The sequence below is a fragment of the Lagopus leucura genome, unplaced genomic scaffold, assembly GCF_019238085.1.
Source record: "Lagopus leucura isolate 7727_CA_CO unplaced genomic scaffold, USGS_WTPT01 60363-1_obj-0_obj, whole genome shotgun sequence".
Lineage (NCBI taxonomy): Eukaryota > Metazoa > Chordata > Aves > Galliformes > Phasianidae > Lagopus > Lagopus leucura.
In genome coordinates this window covers 3,148-11,099 of record NW_024966471.1, presented here as the reverse complement: position 1 = coordinate 11,099, position 7,952 = coordinate 3,148, and positions in this window count along the sequence as shown.

Sequence of the window (7,952 nt, the reverse complement as noted above, 5' to 3'; positions counted from 1 at the left end):
CTTGTAAACAGTCACAAGTTTACTGTTACCATAACAAAAAGTGCCATTCCTTAACCCTGCTTCCACGCCAGGGGCTGGCAGGATAAGAGCCGTTAGCAGAGCTTGGATGTCCACCGTCCTCCTCCTCGCCCTGGCCAACCTCCAGATCAGATCTGGCCTGGCCTCTGATGTGGGAGAGGTGCTATGGAGGTCCCACGTCAGCTCCCAGCCACGCTGCAGGGCTGCCCACACAGCACAGCACGATGCTGGGGGTCACACGCAGCTGAAGGCTGAGGGAAGCACGCAGGTGGGTTTGGGGACCCCCCTCTCCCCCCCCCCCCCCACCTCTCCAGGCACCTCACAGCAAAGTCCTGCCTGGGTTTTATTTTGTGCCCATCACCCCTTGTCCCATTGCTGGGCACCAACTGAGCAGAGTTGGCCCCGTCCTCTGCATCCTCCTGCTCCTCCTTTCACGAGCAGATTGCTGGGAAACAAACAGTGGCTTCTCTTGAAATGCCTTCCCTCACCAAACATTGCCAGAGCAGCCCTTGCTTGGCACAACAGGCTTTAACACGAGCAAGGTTTCTCTAGTGAAGTGCCAAGTATCGGATTCCTAACACAAAAAGGCATCTGTCCAAAGGGTCTGGAAGCCTTTGATGAATATGAGACAAAATCCAACACAAACCAGCAAGTCAGCAACTTCCCCAGGCAAGAAGATGGAGAAAGATCATTTCTAAACCATAGTCCAATTACTCACAAGGCAGAATTGTGCTTCCCCTTCCAGTTTCTGGTAAGAGAAGGGCTGAAGGACTCCAGCAGCGGGCAGAGCGCGGCTCCTCGGCACCAGGATATGATTTGGTGGGAGCACAGAGCAGCTCCTCAAGCAGCAGCAAGGCTCAAATCATGGTTCATCACTGCTGCAGGACCTCTCCAGCTTAGGGGGAGCAGCACAGAAGACCCTGAGCTGGAGGTCAAACCAACTGAACTCCCAGCTCCGAGACGTGGGCAGACGCCGCTCCTCTGCTAAGCGCAGACACAGGGAACAAAACAACCTGAGTGTGAACCCAGAAGGACAGCAGGGGAGAGCAGACCTGCGCCCAGCACTGAGCACCACAGCACAAACCTCCCCACAACCTCTGCTTCCCTCCTTCTTGCCACCACCAACCGCAGCCTGCAGGAAAAGATGCTCAGAACAGATCACCGGGTGGGATTCCTATGGGCATTGCCCTCAGGTCTGCAGCAAACGGAGCAAAAAGCATCTCCAAAAAGCAGCCGGCAGCCCCGGGTCTCCCCACGCTCCTTCGTTAGCAGCAATACATCTCTGGGTTTGTGTGTGTGTGTGCCCTCACAGCGTGCTGCAGGAGATCTACTGCAGCAGAGAGAAATAACTCAAGTTGAGGAAAGGGAGAAAAACCTCAGAGAGCCGCTGCTTCTCACTGAGCAGAGATAATGACTGCAGAGCTGTGACAGGGCCCCGCTTTATCGAGGAAATGCCAAAGTGACCTAAAATTGCAACCCGTTTCCTGAAATTATTCAGTCCGTAGGAGCCCATGTTTCAATGGAAGTGAGAAGAAGAAAAAAGAAAACCCAAAAATGGGACCGAAGAGCCCGAGTGAAACTCGGATGTGTTCTCCTGGTGACGGTGTGTGAGCAGCTCTATGGCAGATCCCAGTCAGGGCTGCGTGGTGCTGCGAGGCTCTGATGGAAGCGCTGCCTGCGGATGAAGCACTGCCCAGGAATGAAAGCCATGGGAGCAGCACCAGCAGGACGGGGGGCTCAGCACAGAGCTCTGCTGGGGGCTGTTGTAAAGGAAAAATACTTTGTCCCACCTGTTGTTATTTACGCCGCAGGCGGGCGTTTGTATTGACACAGCATTGGGAGGCGCAATGCTTTGTGGAATCATTACTTGATACGCGAGGCCTAAAATCAGAGGGGAGTAAGAAATCCTCCAAATCAAAGGCATGGCTGCAAATTCAACACGTGATTGTTTGACCGGAGCTGCTTTCCACCTTTGGAGCGATTTGCCTTTCAGCCGTGAACGCAGCAACCTTTTCCTATATACAGCACGCATCCATTCAAAACCTCACGCAGCTGATGGATTCAGCGACCGAAACGCTGCTCATACGAGGGCACGGAGCTTCCCAAAAGCAAAGGCAAGGCAGCAGAGGGCAGATAGATGAAAAGCATCCAGAGGAAGGCGGCGCGGGGCCTCTCTCAGCAGCTCCATCACAGCACATCTGCTGGTCGAGGCACCGCCTGCGCTCAGGGTGACGTCCACAACCACGTCTTGTTGGCTTCGCTCAGCGTGAGCACAGCGCAGGTGATGAGCAACGCTCTTCTATAAACTCCTTCCAATCCAGCCAAGCTTGCAGGCAGGCCTCCTCGGCCCCATTTGCAGGCAGTAAATCTGCACCGCAGGCGCTCGCCGTGGCTGCTCTCGCATTTCGCTGCCCCAACAGCTGACCCCCGTTGCCATCACCCCCCCCCCCCCCCCTCCTCACCCAGCCCTGTTCCACCACCACACACACAAAGAGGGGGACCTTGCTGCCACGGGGATGGCAGGAGAACGGCCAACACCCCCCCATCCTCCCCAAAGCTCCACTGCAACGAGAGCAACGCGGGGGGAAGCAAACTCCACGTGTTGTTACAGCTGTAACGCAACGGCAACCCACGGCTGCCCGGCCAGCAGCAGCCCCTCGCTTCCAAAAAACCCCCATGGATTTCCAGCACCTTCGACCAGGGCCACGAGCAGCAGCACCTGCTTTGCACCACGAAGGCTCGGTCCTTCTGCACACTCAGCACCAATGAAAGCATTTGGCAGCAAACGCAGCGCCGTGTTCTGCTCTAAGCCTGCTTTACTCACGTTGGAAGCAGTTAAAGGGTAGAACGCAGCTCAGCGCAGTCACTCAGGTATAAATACACCCTGCTTTATTCCCCAGCGCTGCCAAGTCCACCTCCAGCCAAGTCCTTCATATGCTGGTTTGTGAAAGGCTGCCTTTGGGGGCTTTTTTTAAATGTTATTTTTAATAGCAACAATGGTATTCGGAGCGAGGGCTGCAAACAGCTCTATAAGGGGAAAAAAATAACAGGAAAAAAAATGAGAAAGCTGCATAAGCACTGGGCGAGCAGCAGCACTGAGAGCATGGCAGCCCGTCCTCAACAGCAGGGAAGTGGAGAACTTTGCAGCTTTGCTCTTCGGAACCAAAAGCACAGCGAGCATTTCACAGCAAAGCAGTTTGAGAAAGGGGGGAAAACACCTTCGTGGCGCTTCTCCTGCAGGGGCTGCTCGTGGCTGTGCCTCACAAAGAGAGCTCAGAGACGAGGCTGAGTGTGCAGGGAGAAATCCCTGCATGGCGCAGCACGGCCCAGCGCTTTGTTTGCTGGCCAAGCAGCTGGCACTGCATCTCCTGCACGAGGGTGGGACGGCACAGCAGCGTTCCAGACCGCTGCAGGGCCAGCTCTGCTGGCAATCCCTGCGAGCTGAGCTGTTGGGAAGTGCAACAAATGGCCGTGCTGGCATCCTGGAGCTCAGCTCTGCTTTGGTCCCCGTGTGGGACAGCAGTCCCTGCTCCTGCATGGAGACAGGAGAGCTCACCACAGCTAGCCGGGCCTCCCAGCCGAGCGTGCAGGGCTTGGAGAGAAGAGGTGCAATCCAAGAAAGTTGTTCCGCTCAGTAATTAGCCAGCACGAAAGCTGGGTTTAGCCCTGGTGAAACCGCACCGCGTTGGAGTTGTTTAAGGCACTGAATTAATCATGTTTTAAAAACAAATGTCAAGCTTTGGCACGCGGTGCGGCGCAGCGCGTGCTACGCAGGGGCTGCCGGATGGCTGGGTGCGCTCACGCGTGTCCAACCAGGTGTGGCAAAGGGTGGAAAGAACAGCAAGAAACCTCCTGGAAGATTACAAAGCTGAGCTTCAGAGAAACAATTAAGGTAGGCTCCCAGCAGCCAAGGCTAATTGCAGCCAAACAGAAGAAAAACACGAGGGAGAATGCGGCTGAGCAAAGAACATCACCGCAGGGCACGGCCAGGAAGCCAGGGGCTGCGGGCGCAGTGTGGGCACCCATCTGCTGGGGACTCCCAAGGGACACAAGCTGGGCATCTGTCAGCAATGATGAGATGTGGCAGAGGCTGGTGTGGTGGATGGGAACCTGTGGTGGGCTCAGAAGGATCACGAATCTCAACCCCCTGCCGCATGCAGGGCCACCAACCTCCCCATTTCACAGCAGCCCAGGCTGCCCAGGGCCCCATCCAGCCTCCAACACCTCCAGGGATGGACGGGGCATCGCAGCCTCTCTGGGCAGCTGTTCAGCCCCTCACCGCTCTCACAGCACACAACTTCCCTGACATCCAACCTCCATCTGCCCTCCTTCAGCTTCATTTCCCCTCGTCCTGCTGCCATCTCCCCTTGCACAGAGCTGCCTCCCCTCCTGGCTGCAGGCTTCCTTTAGGCACTGCAGGCTGCACTCAGCTCACCCCCAGCTTCTCTTCTCCAGGCTGAACGAGCCCAGCTCCCTCTGTCTGTCTTCACAGGGGAGCTGCTCCAGTCCCCTGCTCATCTCCAGCTCCTCTGGACCCTCTCCAACAGCTCCCTGCCTTTCCTGTCCTGGGGGCTCCAGCCCTGGACGCAGTGCTGTAGATGGGGCCTTACAAGAGCAGAGCAGAGGGGGACGATCGCCTCCCTGTCCCTGCTGCCACCCCTGTGCTGATGGAGCCCAGGAAATAAAACCAAAGAAAACAAATCCAAAACAATATCCAACCGAAGAGATCCTCTGGTAACGCATCCTGTACAACACTGTGCACCACCAGCACTGCCCCACGTGTGCTGGGTGGCCATGTGGCCATGCCCTGCTGTCCCCAGCGCTATGCACACCCCAAAGGGCTCCTGCAGCTCTCAGCCACCACCCTGCGCTGTGCTGATGGAGCTCAGTGAGCCCTGCTGGGCACGGGGCACCGCTCTCCTCCCTGCTGCCAGCCCAGCACCCAAACTTCCCCCTTTCAGAAGAGGGGAAGGAAACCTATTGCCTGCCCTACAGCACGCACCGACCTTCCTACAGCCCTGCTCCCACAGCTGAGATCCCAGGGGCTCTGAATAAAGACACTGATGAGAAGTCACAGCCTTGCAGCCGGGTCCCATTATTCCTGCCTGCTCCTGCGCTGCTCCTCTACACGCTGCTGTGCCACACGGACTGCAGCTCATCCAGGCTCACCACAGCCCCACTGAATTGCTGAAGAAGGGCATCAGAAGCACAGCAAGCTGTGTGCCCCAACTGCAGGCTCTACAGGAAGTTCGTTTTCACCCAGCAGCTCCAGAAATCACACCGAGGGGAAAAGAAAAAGAAAAGAAAATATCAGAGCACCAAACGCACAAATGCTGGAAAACCAGGAACCTCGAGAGAGCAGAGATACGAGCAGAGTAAGAATTAGTACAAATTAATGCCAGTAACACCCCTCAGCGTGGGGGAAAGTTACGTTGGAGCGAAACTCGAAATGCAATTGGAAGCTTTCGACTCATTTCAAAGCTTTTGTAATGCTTTCCCTTCTTCATAACCTGGGAGGCAGCGCAGAGCCTCAGCGCTGCAGGGAACCACGTCCAGCTCAGAGCCACCAGAGGGATTCTGGCAAACTGGAAGGCATTCAGGAAAACGGAGTTAAGCAGCTGGAGGGATTGATTTACAGGGGAAGATTAAAATAACTGGGCGTGGAGCTGGGCTGAGCGCTGAGGAAGGTGGACAGAATCATTTTTAGCTGGTTGACAGGCAAGTGCCAAAAGGCAGAGGAAGTGTTTAGCATTCTGCAATTAGGTACAAGCAAAGGATTGGCACACAATTAAGGAGATGTAAAAGTTCTCACTGCAGTGAGCTCCGCTGGGTGCTGCGCATTGTCCCACTTCAGGGCTTCCAGGCTGGGAGAGGGGCAGAATAGAAGGTGCTGCTCAGAAGCAGAGCTCCAGGAGGGGGAAATCTGACTGAGATGTGGGAATTCTTGGCAATGCTGCCCAGAAGTGTGGGTGCCCCATCCCTGGAGGTTCACAGGGCCACGGAAGGGAACCTGGGCGGCTGATGGGGGTGGGAGCAGCCCAGGGCAAAGGGTGGGACTGAGGGGGGGCTTAAGGCCCTTCCAACCCAACCATCCTGGGGTTCTGTGGTCTTTCAGAACCCTTCCAACCCAACCGTCCCACAGTTCTCTGATTTCCATTGCTGATGTGCTCCCCATCAGCCGACCCCGCAGCTTTTGGGGTTGCTTGTTCTAACACCAAAGGCAAGCAAGCACTCCAGCACTCTCCAGCCTGCAAAGAGATGAAGCTTGGTTGACACCAATCCCTGCACTCGCGTCACAGAAGGCAAATGCAATCTCTCACTTCACAGAACAAGGAGCGAGGACGTTAACCTACTCATTTTCAGAAATCTGGCTGTCGAATCCACCTCCCGCAGACTTCTCCTCCGCTTTTAAACAGTGAAGTTATTCTTAGCCCCCACCGAGAAAATCCCAATCCAAGAAAACCATCCAACAAAGCCCGTGGTTCAGAACTGCAGCCGAATTCCCCTCCAGAAACGACTGCATTTCAGTGACAACTATTTTTAAAGCAGTTTGCAAAGAACCAGACAATCCCTTCAGACTTGAGCGCCGCTGGCCAAAAAAAAAGAAAAAAAAGGCCCTACTCAGAGATCGAGGCAAAGCAAATCGGGCAGCCTGCTGAAGTGAGAGCAACGCCTTCGTGTTGGACTCCTCCATGTTACGCTGGAACGTCGTCGTTGGAAGGGGCCTGAGCAGGGAGAGAAGGGATAACTTCACAAAGATAACGGTGGGACGCAGCGAGGAGAGGGCAGCGCAGAGCGCTGGAGCTGTGCAGGATGAGGAGCTTATTGGCACAACACACACCTCAACCAGGCGACGACAGAACTGTAAGGGTTGGAGATATTGATCAGCACTGAGCAGATCCCCTCTCACCTTCTCTCCCTGAGGTGCTCAGCCCCCGGGGCTCTCAGTCTGTCCCCACAGCTCTGCACGCTCCGTGGGGCTCTCCCAGCACTTCCCAGTCTGAACTGGGGCTCTGAACTGGGGGCCCAGTGCTCCACATGGTGCCTCCCCAGCACAGAACAGAGTGGGGAGCACCTCCCTGCCCTGCTGGCCGTGCTCTGTGCAGTGACCCCAAGCAACCATTGGCCTTTTTGGCCACCAGACCACACTGCTGGTTCGTGGTCATCCTGCCAGCCACCAGGATCCCCACGTCCCTCTCTGCAGAGCTCCTTTCCAGCAGTTCAGCCCCTGACATCAGCCTTCTTTCCCCCAGGCTGAACAGCCCCAGAGCAATCAGTCTTTCCCCATCAGAGAGACGCTCCAGGCCCCCCACCATCTTTTCAGCTCTCCATTACAGCTGCACGATCCCACGCTGACAATTCTACAAAGCAACTCTGAAGCCGTGCTCACCAACTGGAGCTGCCCAGAGGCACCGCAATGCTTCAGTGCTCCCAGAGCCCCCCAGCGAGAATGAGCCACTAGGGTCAGCGCTGGGGAAGCAAACACCAAATTCCCCACATTCTGCTGCTTGCAGATCTCCCTCTGTGCTATGGGGATCGCCCTGGAGGTGGGTGGGGTGGGGGTTGGCACAGAGCCCCCCATCTCCCACCCCAACCTGGGGCACTCACAGCTGCATTGTGGCCTCTGGACGCTGCCTGGGAGCTGCGAGTCCTGCAGCACTTCGGGGAAGGCTCACAGGTCACCCCCCCACCCCACAACACCCCCCCGTCCCCTCGGGGTTCCCCAGCTCTGTCTATCAGAGCCTCTCCCAAACCTCAGAACTCCCTCAAATCCCCTCTCCTGCCCCCCACGGGACCCTTCCACCTCCCTAAGGATCCCCCCCACCTCACTGTCCCACCATATCCCCATATAGAGACCTCCACCCCCCTTTTACAGCTCCTCCACACCCCCCTCCACTCCTAGATCCCCCCACGGCCTTCACCCCCCCCAAGAG